This window comes from Salvelinus fontinalis, chromosome 4 (genome assembly GCF_029448725.1).
Source record: "Salvelinus fontinalis isolate EN_2023a chromosome 4, ASM2944872v1, whole genome shotgun sequence".
Taxonomy (NCBI): domain Eukaryota; kingdom Metazoa; phylum Chordata; class Actinopteri; order Salmoniformes; family Salmonidae; genus Salvelinus; species Salvelinus fontinalis.
Genome location: NC_074668.1, coordinates 13,376,650 through 13,392,693, shown reverse-complemented (window position 1 = coordinate 13,392,693; position 16,044 = coordinate 13,376,650).

Sequence of the window (16,044 nt, the reverse complement as noted above, 5' to 3'; positions counted from 1 at the left end):
ATGGGAGCCCCGTGGGGAGTCGCCATGGCAACACCGACCAGCGAAGACAGGGAGTCGCCAGCAGGCCCTTACAGTTGTCATGGGTACTCTCTCTGGCTACGGGGGCGGCAGGCGCTAGAGGCCACACCTCCTCAACCCCTTTCCAAAACCAGGCAAGGCTGAGGCATACACTGTAGGTCTACACAGTGTAAATGGCTGACTGTCTGTTTCTGATGTAGCCAGCTCCTTCCAAAACCAGGCAAGGCTGAGGCATACACTGTAGGTCTACACAGTGTAAATGGCTGACTGTCTGTTTCTGATGTAGCCAGCTCCTTCCAAAACCAGGCAAGGCTGAGGCATACACTGTAGGTCTACACAGTGTAAATGGCTGACTGTCTGTTTCTGATGTAGCCAGCTCCTTCCAAAACCAGGCAAGGCTGAGGCATACACTGTAGGTCTACACAGTGTAAATGGCTGACTGTCTGTTTCTGATGTAGCCAGCTCCTTCCAAAACCAGGCAAGGCTGAGGCATACACTGTAGGTCTACACAGTGTAAATGGCTGACTGTCTGTTTCTGATGTAGCCAGCTCCTTCCAAAACCAGGCAAGGCACACTTCAGGCAATACATGTATAGCACAGCTGTCCGTCTTTTTCTGCTGTAACCTTTCGAGAGATGATGGTGAGAGGCAGAGTTGGGTAGATTACTTCTAAATGTAACCTGTTAGCCTACTAGTTACCTGTCCAAATTGTGATCAGTAAAATAACTTTTGGTTTACCCAAACTCAGGAACGTAATCTGATTACTTTCAGTTAAGTTTGGATTTCTTACCCCTTAACCTTTTACTTCAGTGGGCTAAATCGGGATTTCTTGGTAGTCTTAAACAAATCTACTTTGAAACAAAAGTATGCACCTCACACACGTGGTTATGGTCAACAACAAAAAAAGATACCTACCATGTCAGATGTATAACCTTGTGAGTTTGCATTCCAATATTACACTTTATATAGACGCCTTTATGTGCCGCATGAGGGCGATGCCCGCAAGTTGGTGGCAGAACAAGGGGGAGTTCTTATAGAATGCGAGCAATAAAAGCCTCGATTTGCATGTTGCTTATGAGTGCATTTCACAGTACTTTTGGATTATAATTGGATTTTAAGGCTCGTATGAATGTCCTGCTTAATATAATGTTTGCATCATTTAAGTATAATCAACTGGATTATACTTAAAAAACACTTCAACCAGTAAAATGGCTCTTAGACTAGCTTTTGCTACAGACTATATCAATGAGCGTTAGCATTCTAGCTAACATTTTGCAAATATCACAACCAAATCTAATCTTAATGACTGTTCAAGCAAGAATCAAAACATTGTAAGCGTATGAGAACAAAAAAAAGTAAATCTAGGCTATGTTGAATGGCGCAGATGGTGACGGCTTTCTTACTGCCGCCCAGAGTCGCGCGCATCCGTGCGTGACGTCAATTTGTAGTGTACTGGAAAAGGGTCTATACATCACAGAAGACTGAAATATAACAACTCCATTTGACAAAGAAACATCACATTTCTGCCATTTTAAAAAGAATAATGTTCATTAATTATGAAAATATGAAAAATATGAACAACATTCTACCCATGACGCCACTAGAAGGTGATTTGGCCATTTGACTGCAGGAAAGGGCTATGAGGCATTAGAAGAAGACGAAAAGGATCCATCAAAAGCATTTGGTGTGTCATCAAAGTGGTCTCTGGCTTATGGATAGACTCTCTCAGGTGGAACACACTTAGACCTGTGCCTTTTTTCAACGCTGAATTGAATGTCATTTAGAAAACAGAAAGGTGTCATAATTTTTTGCAAACATCCTTTCTGAATTTAAAAGTAATCCAAGAAATAATCATTTTTTTTTTTTTTTAAGTATATGTAATCTCAATACAATATTTTTGCTAGTAACGTAACTGATTACAGGTACAGTTTCCTTGTAGTCCGTTACTCCCCAAACCTGGTGCTACTTCATCTAAACAAATACACAAAATCATTTTGGGTAGAGTGTCCGTATATTTTCATGGCTTTGTTTTTCCATGCATGTCATGAGGAACAGCACAAACCCTCTTTCAGGATAACATTCCCACCTGGACCATAATGTACCTTATAATACCTCACTTTCATACATAATCATATCTTATTAGGTTGTGATATGGTGATCTATTCATCCCTGTCTCCCAAATTCTATCCTATTCTGCTATACGGGGTAGTCTTTTCTCCTTTCTCCTATGCTGCTATATGGACTAGTCCTTTCTCCTTTATCCTATTCTGCTATATGGGCTAGTCCTTTCTCCTTATCCTATTCTGCTATACAGGCTTGTCCTTTCTCCTTAATCCTATTCTGCTATACAGGCTAGTCCTTTCTCCTTTATCCTATTCTGCTATACGGGCTAGTCCTTTCTCCTTTATCCTATTCTGCTATATGGGCTAGTCCTTTCTCCTTATCCTATTCTGCTATACAGGCTTGTCCTTTCTCCTTTCTCCTATTCTGCTATATGGGCTAGTCCTTTCTCCTTTATCCTATTCTGCTATATGGGCTAGTCCTTTCTCCTTATCCTATTCTGCTATACAGGCTTGTCCTTTCTCCTTTCTCCTATTCTGCTATACGGGCTAGTCCTTTCTCCTTTATCCTATTCTGCTATACAGGCTAGTCCTTTCTCCTTAATCCTATTCTGCTATACAGGCTTGTCCTTTCTCCTATTCTGCTATACGGGCTAGTCCTTTCTCCGTAATCCTATTCTGCTATATGGGCTAGTCCTTTCTCCGTAATCCTATTCTGCTATACGAGCTAGTCCTTTCTCCTTTCTCCTATTCTGCTATACGGGCTAGTCCTTTCTCCTTTATCCTATTCTGCTATACAGGCTAGTCCTTTCTCCTTAATCCTATTCTGCTATACAGGCTAGTCCTTTCTACTTTCTCCTATTCTGCTATACAGGCTAGTCCTTTCTCCTTAATCCTATTCTGCTATACAGGCTAGTCCTTTCTACTTTCTCCTATTCTGCTATACGGGCTAGTCCTTTCTCCTTTTTTTCTAATTTCTCAGATTCTGCTATATGGGATAGTCCTTTCTCCTTTCTCCTATTCTGCTACATGGGCTAGTTCTTTCTCCTTTCTCCTATTCTGCTATATGGGCTAGTCCTTTCTCCTTTATCCTATTCTGCTATACAGGCTAGTCCTTTCTCCTTAATCCTATTCTGCTATACAGGCTAGTCCTTTCTACTTTCTCCTATTCTGCTATACGGGCTAGTCCTTTCTCCTTTTTTTCTAATTTCTCAGATTCTGCTATATGGGATAGTCCTTTCTCCTTTCTCCTATTCTGCTACATGGGCTAGTTCTTTCTCCTTTCTCCTATTCTGCTATATGGGCTAGTCCTTTCTCCTTTATCCTATTCTGCTATACGGGCTAGTCCTTTCTCCTTTCTCCTATTCTGCTATACGGGCTAGTCCTTTCTCCTTTCTCCTATTCTGCTATACAGGCTTGTCCTTTCTCCTATTCTGTTATACGGGCTAGTCCTTTCTCCGTAATCCTTTTCTGCTCTATGGGCTAGTCCTTTCTCCGTAATCCTATTCTGCTATACGGGCTAGTCCTTTCTCCGTAATCCTATTCTGCTATACGGGCTAGTCCTTTCTCCTTAATCCTATTCTGCTATACAGGCTAGTCCTTTCTCCTTTCTCCTATTCTGCTATACAGGCTAGTCCTTTCTCCTTTCTCCTATTCTGCTACATGGGCTAGTTCTTTCTCCTTTCTCCTATTCTGCTATATGGGCTAGTCCTTTCTCCTTTCTCCTATTCTGCTATATGGGCTAGTCCTTTCTCCTTTATCCTATTCTGCTATACGGGCTAGTCCTTTCTCCTTTCTCCTATTCTGCTATACGGGCTAGTCCTTTCTCCTTTTTTTCTCCTTTCTCCTATTCTGCTATATGGGCTAGTCCTTTCTCCTTTCTCCTATTCTGCTATATGTGATAGTCCTTTCTCCTTTCTCCTATTCTGCTATACAAGCTAGTCCTTTTTCCTTTCTCCTATTCTGCTATATGGGCTAGTCCTTTCTCCTATTCTGCTATATGGGCTAGTCCTTTCTCCTTTATCCTATTCTGCTATACAGGCTTGTCCTTTCTCCTTTATCCAATTCTACTATACAGGCTAGTCCTTTTTCCTTTCTCCTATTCTGCTATATGGGCTAGTCCTTTCTCCTTTATCATATTCTGCTATACGGGCTAGTCCTTTCTCCTTTATCCTATTCTGCTATACGGGCTAGTCCTTTCTCCTTTTTCCTATTCTGCTATACGGGCTAGTCATTTCTCCTTTATTTCTCCTTTATCCTATTCTGTTATACGGGCTAGTCCTTTCTCCTTTATCATATTCTGCTATACGGGCTAGTCCTTTCTCCTTTATCCTATTCTGCTATACGGGCTAGTCATTTCTCCTTTATTTCTCCTTCATCCTATTCTGCTATACAGGCTAGTCCTTTCTCCTTTATCCTATTCTGCTATACAGGCTTGTCCTTTCTCCTTTATCCTATTATGCTATACAGGCTTGTCCTTTCTCCTTTATCCTATTCTGCTATACGGGCTAGTCCTCCTTTATTTCTCCTTTATCATATTCTGCTATACGGGCTAGTCCTTTCTCCTTTCTCCTATTCTGCTATACGGGCTAGTCCTTTCTCCTTTTTTTCTCCTTTCTCCTATTCTGCTATATGGGCTAGTCCTTTCTTCTTTCTCCTATTCTGCTATATGTGATAGTCCTTTCTCCTTTCTCCTATTCTGCTATACAAGCTAGTCCTTTTTCCTTTCTCCTATTCTGCTATATGGGCTAGTCCTTTCTCCTATTCTGCTATATGGGCTAGTCCTTTCTCCTTTATCCTATTCTACTATACAGGCTAGTCCTTTTTCCTTTCTCCTATTCTGCTATATGGGCTAGTCCTTTCTCCTTTATCATATTCTGCTATATGGGCTAGTCCTTTCTCCTTTATCCTATTCTGCTATACGGGCTAGTCCTTTCTCCTTTTTCCTATTCTGCTATACGGGCTAGTCATTTCTCCTTTATTTCTCCTTTATCCTATTCTGTTATACGGGCTAGTCCTTTCTCCTTTATCATATTCTGCTATACGGGCCAGTCCTTTCTCCTTTATCCTATTCTGCTATACAGGCTTGTCCTTTCTCCTTTATCCTATTCTGCTATACAGGCTAGTCCTTTCTCCTTTCTCCTATTCTGCTATACAGGCTTGTCCTTTCACCTTTATTTCTCCTTTATCCTATTCTGCTATACAGGCTAGTCCTTTCTCCTTTATCCTATTCTGCTATACAGGCTTGTCCTTTCTCCTTTATCCTATTCTGCTATACAAGCTAGTCCTTTCTCCTTTCTCCTATTCTGCTATATGGGCTAGTCCATTCTCCTTTATCCTATTCTGCTATACGGGCTTGTCCTTTCTCCTTTATCCTATTCTGCTATACAGGCTAGTCCTTTCTCCTTTATCCTATTCTGCTATACAGGCTTGTCCTTTCTCCTTTATCATATTCTGCTATACAGGCTAGTCCTTTCTCCTTTCTCTTATTCTGCTATATGGGCTAGTCCTTTCTCCTTTCTCCTATTCTGCTATATGGGCTAGTCCTTTCTCCTTTCTCCTATTCTGCTATATGGGCTAGTCCTTTCTCCTTTCTCCTATTCTGCTATACGGGCTAGTCCTTTCTCCTTTATCCTATTCTGCTATACAGGCATGTCCTTTCTCCTTTATCATATTCTGCTATACAGGCTAGTCCTTTCTCCTTTCTCCTATTCTGCTATATGGGCTAGTCCTTTCTCCTTTCTCCTATTCTGCTATATGGGCTAGTCCTTTCTCCTTTATCCTATTCTGCTATACGGGCTAGTCATTTCTCCTTTATTTCTCCTTCATCCTATTCTGCGATACAGGCTAGTCCTTTCCTCTTTATCCTATTCTGCTATACAGGTTAGTCCTTTCACCTTTATTTCCTCTTTATCCTATTCTGCTATACAGGCTAGTCCTTTCTCCTTTATTTTATTCTGCTATACAGGCTTGTCCTTTCTCCTTTATCCTATTCTGCTATACAGACTAGTCATTTCTCCTTTATCCTATTCTGCTATACAGGCTAGTCCTTTCACCTTTATTTCCTCTTTATCCTATTCTGCTATACAGGCTAGTCCTTTCTCCTTTATATTATTCTGCTTTACAGGCTTGTCCTTTCTCCTTTATCCTATTCTGCTATACAGGCTAGTCCTTTCTCCTTTCTCCTATTCTGCTATATGGGCTAGTCCTTTCTCCTTTATCCTATTCTGCTATACGGGCGAGTCCTTTCTCCTTTCTCCTATTCTGCTATACAGGCTAGTCCTTTCTCCTTTATCCTATTCTGCTATACAGCCTTGTCCTTTCTCCTTTATCATATTCTGCTATACAGGGCTAGTCCTTTCTCCTTTCTCCTATTCTGCTATATGGGCTAGTCCTTTCTCCTTCCTCCTATTCTACTATATGGGCTAGTCCTTTCTCCTTTCTCCTATTCTGCTATATGGGCTAGTCCTTTCTCCTTTCTCCTATTCTGCTATATGGGCTAGTCCTTTCTCCTTTCTCCTATTCTGCTATACGGGCTAGTCCTTTCTCCTTTATCCTATTCTGCTATACGGGCTATTCCTTTCTCCTTTATCCTATTCTGCTACTGTACTGGACTACTATAACTGACCCTGTAAAATAACACATTTCGCTGCACATACTGTATCTGACAATGCATATATTTTTTGTTTTTAAATCAATAATGTATTGTTAAGGTTTCAATATGATCTATGCCCGGTGTAATATTATACTGTATGACGCTGTAGGCTCAAGTAGAACTGTAAACAGTAACTGGCAAATCACTAAAATTGGAGCTTACTTGGAACAGCCCTACTGTTCTGTCTTGTTTTATCCCCTTGCACTCTTGTAAAATGAAAACACAAGTCTAGCATTAAAGATTAGACAATATAGTTGAAAACTTTAAAATGTCCTGGTTTTGTAGCACAAAGGTACACACACACACACAGAGAGAGAGAGAGAGAGAGAGAGAGAGAGAGAGAGAGAGAGAGAGAGAGAGAGAGAGAGAGAGAGAGAGAGAGAGAGAGAGAGAGAGAGAGAGAGAGAGAGAGAGAGAGAGAGAGAGAGAGAGAGAGAGGAGAGAGAGAGGAGAGAGAGAGAGAGAGAGAGAGAGAGAGAGAGAGAGAGAGAGAGAGAGAGAGAGAGAGAGAGAGAGAGAGATATTTCTGTAATGTTTTCTGTAATGTTACATGGACGCATTGATCAACTAAGTAAAGTTCTCCACTGGCAGTTTTCTCCTCCCTCAGCTGAGTTAAACTTGAGAGTGAGGCCCTGTGAATCTTTCTGCTGAGTCAGAACCCAGTGGAGCTCTGAAGCCTCTCACTGTGTGTGTGTGTGCGTGTGCGTGTGCGTGTGCGTGTGCGTGTGCGTGTGCGCGTGCGTGCGTGTGTGTGTGTGTGTGTGTGTGTGTGTGTGTGTGTGTGTGTGTGTGTGTGTGTGTGTGTGTGTGTGTGTGTGTGTGTGTGTGTGTGTGTGTGTGTGGGAGGTGGTGTCCCAATTGCCAGATCTGAAGGTTTCAACATGGATCTCTGCCATAACGTGCTCAGCTCTTTACACGCTCTCCTTCTGGGCAAGGAGAGATCCCTGAGTCTCTGTCAAGAATATGGGCATGGTTTCACTTAAGAGCTCTTTGATTGGGTAACACATGCACTGTGAATCATGAATCTGGTCCTTTGTTTTTTCTCTTTTTTTATCTGAAAGCATTGGTAGACAAGGAAGAGCATGGACATTTCACAGAAAGGAACTCTATGGTCCAATGGTTGTTTTAAGTCTCTTGCCTGTTTGATGGATGCATACTCCCAAACCTAAAATGAGTTTACTTCAGGGGACATGATTTTCTCTCCTAAGAAAATGTATCAAATATCTGTCTGAACTCTAGTAACATTAGCCAAGATGTGACCCCCAGCTGTAACCTCAGCAGCTGAAAAACGGGTGATCATGCACTCTTTTGATACACTTAGAAACAATTTTTTAAAAGTAGCTATTTCTAGAACCTTAAAAGGGTTCTTCGGCTGTCTCCATAGGAGAACCCTTTGAAGAACCCTTTTTGGTTCCAGGTAGAACCCTTTTGAGTCCATGTAGAACACTTTCTACAGAGGGTTCTACCTGGAACCCAAAAGGGTTCTACCTGGAACTAAAAAGTGTTCTCCTATGGGGACAGCCGAATAACCCATTTGGAACACTTTTTTCTAAGATTGTAGGGCAGTGGTTCTCAACCTTTTTTGGTTATGCTAATCACATGTTGCTCTGCCCAGAGTACCCTTGATGTTGGAGGTACCCCCTGTGGATGGACCATCTCTGAGAGCAGGCTGGAGAGAGCGGCCCTGCTGTCCCCTGGTGATTGGCACCTCACTTTCAAACCCACAGAACAATCTGGAAGCATTCATATCATCTGAAGAACCACAGACCATATCCACATGCCAATCAGGCCTTTCACTGTGTAGAAAAGAGATGCCCTATCGACATGATTGGATTTGTTCAAATCAATTATATTACAGGGTTACAAAGTCATGTATGACAACTTTTCCATAAATTAGTGAGTAAGTGAGTGAGTGAAGAACACACAACTTTAAAGACAGTGAAACATAAATAATCACAAGTATACCCTATTCTTTCAACAAAAAAACTGTAATCCCAGTGATTGGATGAAAAAAAATGAAGATTAAAATTAAACATTATTCTTCAAAAATCAAGTGGCACATTTCCTTAGTTGACAGGAACAATGAGCATCAGATAATAAATCAGATTACGCTAGTTCCTGCTCTGTCACTGCTCTTACACAACTTTACCTACATCCCCATCTAGTGGAGACCAGGAGAAATGACTTCAACAATTTTATACTGTAACGGAAAGATCCGAGACAAGCAGAAATTGTGTCATAAGGAAGAAATGAGGCAAAACAGATTAAGTTCAATTCAAGAGTTGGGAAATAACTGAAACATGTGACAAAATAACATAATTACAGACATTGTGACAGTGACAGACAGTCTTTCAAAACAACAGAGATTCTGGGAAACTGGGCCCGTATCCACAAAGCAGCTCATAGTAGGAGTGCTGATCTAGGATCAGGTCCTTCTTGTCTATAATAATCCCTGTCCATAGTGATCTAAAAGGGAAAACAGGTCATAGGTCAGTACTCCTGTTCTGAGATGTTTTATGGATACAGGCACAGACCACCAGCTCGAGTCTTACATCCTATGGGCATCAACGACCAGGACCAGGACCAGGATCTTATAGGAGGACATTTGGTCAAGATGTATTCTTTCTGCCATTCTCAGCTGCTTTTCAATTGTCCAGGAGGATAACCAGGGGAAGTTTAACCTCTGGGTCTTTGGACATTGGGATGTCAACAGTGACCTTAATGGAGTAGAGAATAGAGAGATGAATGCACACTGAGTTGATATTTGAGACATTGATCTGCAGTCTATTTCCAGAGTCTTTGAGGTTACATTTTAGTTCAATTTCAACATCTCAAAGATCTCATAATGGTGTAATTTACACAGTGAATTTCTAAATACGTTTTTATGAGAATTACATTGCATTCCCTTCACACTCAAGCACAAAATACGCTCTCTTTCTCTAACCTTATTCAAAGTGGTGGACTAAAAAGTTATTTGAAATAAACAAAACACAAGAGGTGCTGCTGCAAAACCGGTCGGTCTGCTGTCTGATCACTTTAAAATGCTTGGGTACACTCAAGCATGGTGGTGCTGGATCACATTACTACTCCCATCACTGTTATCACACGTATATGGAGAAGTTCATGTGAAAGAATGTCACCTCACTTAAGCAGCATCAAATAATGCTCTATCCTCCTTTTGTCTTGAATTCAGAGCATAAAACTCTCATCATAATATACCTTCATTGTGTAACTTCAGGATCGATCAGTCTAGGAGGTTCCTAAATGGTATGAGGCACAGAGTAGACGGTTATGGTAACATCTCTTGTAATGCCACTGCCAGTTGTGGGTGTACCTGGTATAAACACACCTTTGTATAAGAGAAACAGAAACGATAACACAAGTCCATTAAAATAAACACCATACCCTCAGTCCTGGAACGATCATATCGGACTTGGACAGAAAGGTGACCTCAACGTTGACTTTGGATGTCATCCTCATTGACCTTGTCAACTTTGCCTCCAAATTGTAAGGGATTTTCCCAAATTTTGATGAAAAATGAAGGCATTTCTATGAGGAAAAAAACATCATTATTACAGTAATACTGATTTTTATTCTGTTAAAACACATTGTCTATGAAATGTTTCTAAATACCTACACATCATTTGATGGATGGAACTCTTATTCAGTTGGAATCTGCAAGGTAAAGGGGACACATATCAGAGCCTGAAAAACAGTGAATACATTAAATGTATTGACATGTTGTATTACCACCTTAACATGACACATCCTGATCAAATCTATTGTCAAATTGATGTCATTAAATCTCAAGGAAAATCTCACCATATCTCCCATAGTAGGCACAAAATACCATCATAAATCTGCTTGTTAATTTCTGATAATTTGCTATTTATGAAAGTAATCAAAATCAGAGGTTGACTGCAATTATACACTCCATCCATTTTTCCTTCCTGCAACAATATTTGCTCAAGACTGAAGTATTCCTTCTTGCTACTGAACTCCTTAGTAAATTTATTTTGATGTTCGTTCCATTCCACCTTGGCTTAACCTATTGCCTTGACAACAAGAGACTTGACTGTGGTCTCCTTGGATACTTCCAAGGAGTATCCCCAGTATACAGTTACTGTGTTGTAGTCAACTGAGAAACTTCTGATTGTCATTGTGTTGTTGCCAGTAATTGTTTGCAAGTGTGTTCGAACACTATGAGATAAAAACCTAACGCAAGAGTATGGTTGTTCAGGTTCAGAGCAGACTCTTCAAATGATGTCCAGTGGGATTCAAAGTCACTAAGGTGACTCTCCTATATGTAAGGGATAATCACCAAGGTGTTATGCGTTCTATGGAAAATATGAACTACGTGGAAGGCAGTGGAGACTCCTCAAAGGAGGAATGGGAGGACCGTCTGTCACAATCATTGGAATAAATGGACCAAGGAGCAGCGTGCGTAGAATTCCACGTTTTAATAAATGAAACTCACCAAAACAAATACAGAAACAAACTAAACAAGAAGTAATGAAGTGCTCACAGGCACTACACAAAAACAAGATCCCACAAACACCAGGTGGGAAAAGGCTGCCTAAATATGATCCCCAATCAGAGACAACGATAGACCGCTGCCTCTGATTGGGAACCCTACCAAGCCAACATAGAAACGAAAAAACTAGAATGCCCACCCTAATCACACCCTGACCTAACCAAATAGAGAAATAAAAATACATCCCCTGTAAAAATACAGTACTGTGCAACATTTTTTACACCTGCCTAAAACTTTTGCACAGTACTGTATTTTTTCTAAACATTTAAAAAGTTTAAATTTTTAGATACAACTATACTAAATATTATCACGTCACCAAATAATTGATTAAAACAATATTTTGCAAAAAAGGTCTACAGCAGCCTCCGCTGCCCTCTGTAGGGTAGCACTCTGGTGTAGCCGGAGGACAGCTAGCTTCCATCCTCCTCTGGGTACATTGACTTCAATAAAAAACATTGGAGGCTCATGGTCCTCACCCCCTTCCATAGACTTACACAGTCATTTTTACAACTTCAGGAGGACATCCTCCAACCTATCAGAGCTCTTGCAGCATGAACTAACATGTTGTCCACCATATCAAAGAATCAGAGACTGAATCTAGTACTGAAAATGTAAGCTACAGCTAGCTCGCACTGCAGTGCATAAAATGTGGTGAATAGTTGACTCAAAGAGAGAGAAAGAGAATCGTTTAACAGTTTTGAACAAATTAATTTATTCCTAAATGAAGGAAAAGCAAGAGAGAAATAGAGAGAAAGATTTCGTAATTTCTTTTCACTTTCAGTTTCACTTACTTAGCTAGCAATTGCAGCTTGCTAGTTTAGCCTACCGAAACACCCTCTTCAAACAGAGGGATGCTATGGTAGCTTGCTGGCTATGACTATCCAACACAACACTGGATCTCATCCAAGTCAAGGTAAGCTTTTGGTTTTACAAATGTATTGCCACTGGGGCCCGCCGGTGTAACTGCTTACTGACTGTACAATGTAATGTTACTGCATGATTGTAGCGGGTTTACTAACGTGTTAGTTCCACTAGCTATACTGACTATGACGTTACTTTGGCTAATATGGTGACAACGATGTAGGCTGTGTGTAGCAGTTTGGCTTGGAAAGTTTTTTTACGCCTGGTCACATACAGCTGATGTGTTGTGCCTTGAAGTCCACAGGCGAAGGGAAGAGGTGATAGGAAGAGAGCGCATAACATAGATGTGAGAAGGAATACAACGTGGCTGCTATGAAACTGTGAACTGTGTTCACACGTGATCGGGGTGTATTCATTCTGCCGATTCTGTTGAAAATGTTTCTCGAACAAAAGTAAACGGAACAAAATGGGGATAAACATACCTGAATTTGTCCAATAGAAACTTTCGTTTGCAACTGTTGGACTAATGATTACACCCACTATCAGCTAGATGCAGGAAAGAGTGTGCAAGGCGGTATTGAATGTCACTGTCTGTCCATTTGTCACTGTCAAATTTGTCTCTCTACCTGTGCACCTACGTTGTAAACATTAATTCATAAACTAGGTTGTAGCAACCTCATGATGGGTATAGGGAACATTTGAATATCATGTAGTAGCCTAAACCTGTCGCTGTTACATTTAACTCGGTGAATGGAATTTGAATGACAGAAATAAGGACATGCTCATGAAAAAGAATTGGTCCTCCCTCATCTGAAACGATACGGACCACCACTGGTGGAAGGCACTGGCGCGGTTTTCATCCCTTTCATACCATCGCTATAATTCAACACATTTGCCACTAGAAATGTGTTCATTTGCAGGTGGAATTGTGTTCAACATCCACTGAAGTAGCTAGCAAGTTTACTAGATAGCTACAGTAGTTGCCGTGGTAACCACACAAACAGACTTTCTAATTTTGCTAACCAAGCCCTCAGGAATAGCCTATTATGAAAATCAAATTCAACTTTCAAAAGCAGCTCAAACAAAACATGTAAACATTTACTGTAGACATTGAAATCTATTGTGCAAATATACTGTGCGTATATTATATTATAGGGAAATAATGCACGCTCTAGAATGCCCTTGAATCCAATCAGAAAGGAGTATTCAACAATGCCATGGTATAATTAAGTGGTAATGCCTGAGAAGCCTGTGTTTGGAGGATATATTGAGGAAATGCTTGGTTCTATCAGTTCGTTTGCCAGTTCGGTTGCCAGACCTAGTCGTTCTGTCATTTTGTTCTGTATCTATGGACGTGACCCAGTCATTCGTTGTAAATGTTCCATAGCCATACTGGCTGGAAACGTTGTTATCCCTTGCTTGCTAGCTAGCCAACTACGGATAACTTACAGTCACGTCAACAGTGCAGCCAGAATAAAAACAATAGCTGTATTTGCATTTGTTTAAGCTGTTTCTAGTGACATTTATTTGGATGCACCCATAACAATGAGCTAATGATGTGCAAATTCACCTTGCATTGAATATGTGCTCTCTCATCAGGACACTGTTGTTCAGAGGAGCCAACAACACAGTCAACACAATCACTTCAAACTGAAGCTGGAAAGACTGCAAAGTAGCTGCACATTGTTTAATTTGACCTTTTTCATATTTACATTTCTTTGTATACATCCATAAACATTCTGCCAGCTGATTCATGATTTTAACTGGCTGAGAAACACTGCCTGCCTGTCTGTCTTGTCCTGACTCCCGACACGTTCATTACTATGGGACAGCTGGAGATCGAATTTGAATATTGAAACAATGTTGCTAATGTCAGAGAGACAGACAGCAAGGTTTACACACATCTCAGCTGTTAAAAACTAAATGTTAGTCTAAAAGAAATGTGAGATAATGTCTAGATGTTTTTTCATAGTGGAGATGAAGTTTATAACTTCCCTGCCTGGGCTGATGAGACAAAGGATTGCGCAGTTAGGTGGAACAGAGCAAATAGGCATGTTAAAACATCTTAGATTTAGCTGGTGGTAACCTGTGGAATAGACACTGACTGGAATGCAGTTTTAACCAATCAGCGTTTTGCACCGCACTATCCTATCTGCATGATGTTCCTCCTCTTTGGAAGTAGTCCATGGAAACCAACTGGTTTCATTATCACGTGCCTGTCTGCCATCTGTTGTGTTATGATTGTTACTGTTAGTTTGTCAACTGGTCTGGTATGTTTTAAGAGATACATGCAGTGAGTAAAGTCAATGTTGTTCATAACCAATGAGACGTTAGAAAAGTAATGTGATGTTTTATTTATTTGAGAGATATACAGTATACAGCACATGCTGTTAGTCAAAGTGAGGTACAGTAACTTGAATATTTCCTTGTATGTTCCCAGAATCTGAACAACTTCATCACCATTCACAAATGTTTATATGAATTTGTCCTTCTGTTTCAGTTCTGGTCCTGTGAATCAACAGGGCATGCAGGCTTTTGTTCCTGGCCATCACTAACACACCTGATTCAATTATATATCAAGGGTGTGAAGTCATGTTAATGTTTTCTCACACAGTATCTTAAAGAGATTCTCTGGTACTTTTATATACTTTTTAGCCAGTAGTTCTGAAAGTAGCGCTCACGAGCCAAAAGTGGTCCCAGAAAATTATATACTACTTCTCATATGAGCAGATATGTGCATCACGTCATTGCTCTCTTTCTCTCTCTCTCTGCTGTGTGTGCATCTTGCTAGCTGTCACTAGAATGACAAGCGGCTGAAGTTCATTGGCTAGAACTCTAATTGCTTGGGGCCTGGCCCATGTGGGACATTTTTGGGGGAAAATGGCTACTTGAGAAAAACAGAACTTCTAGAAAAACGAGGGATTTTGTGGCTACTTGAGGTAAAACAATAATTTGGCTCATAGACAGGATTGAGTGGGTTACTTTCTTAATGTAATCTGTTACAGTTACTAGTTACCTGTCCAAAATTGTAATCTGTAATGTAATTTTTGGATTACCCAAATTTAGTAACATAATCTGATTACTTTCAGTTACTTTTAGATGACTTTCCCCTTAATTGGCATTAGAAAAAGACGGACAGATTTCCAGTCATTCCAATTCATGTAAGAGGCAGGAGGTAGGCTTGTGGTAAAGAACTTTGGGCTAGTAGCCAAAAGGTTGCTAGTTCAAATCCCCGAGCAGACTAGGTGAAAAATCTGTCGATGTGCCCTTGAGCAAGGCACTTAACCCTAGTTGCTCTAGACAACAGAATACCCCTTGATCTTCAGGAGTAGGACTTGGAAATATAGAAGAGCCAAATTGTTTTACCTGAACATAACCCAAAAATGAAGGATTTAGCCTCTCTGTTGTTTATGATGTTGTTGTCATGGAAGACAGATTGGGCTCATTGTTAAATGCTGCTCTCATGGAATGGCATGCTTTGAGCACTGAAAATTAATGCCATATGCTGCATCTGCTATAGGCCTATTGTTTATGTTTTTGTTAGTGACACTTTGATATATAGATAATTTGCACCTGTTTAATTTACTGCGGTGGGCTAAATAATGAACGCACAGAGTGTTTCTTGGTAGTCAAACAAATTTACACCTCACACACATGGTTATGGGCTTAAAAAAAGAAGACACTTGAGCAATAAAAGCCTCACTCGTGGTCTTCTTAAATGAACTTGTTTTTGACTGCATGTGGAGCACAAAACCACGGAGGAGTTTAGAAGGGAGGTACTCCCTCAAACCTTTTTCCCATGGGCTGGGATCCGTACTATGCAGCTCCCGCAAGATAAAATGTTTCATTGTCTGTCCACTGGTCACTAAAACAATGATTGATAGGCAGCTTAAACTTCTTCAATTAAACCATTATTCG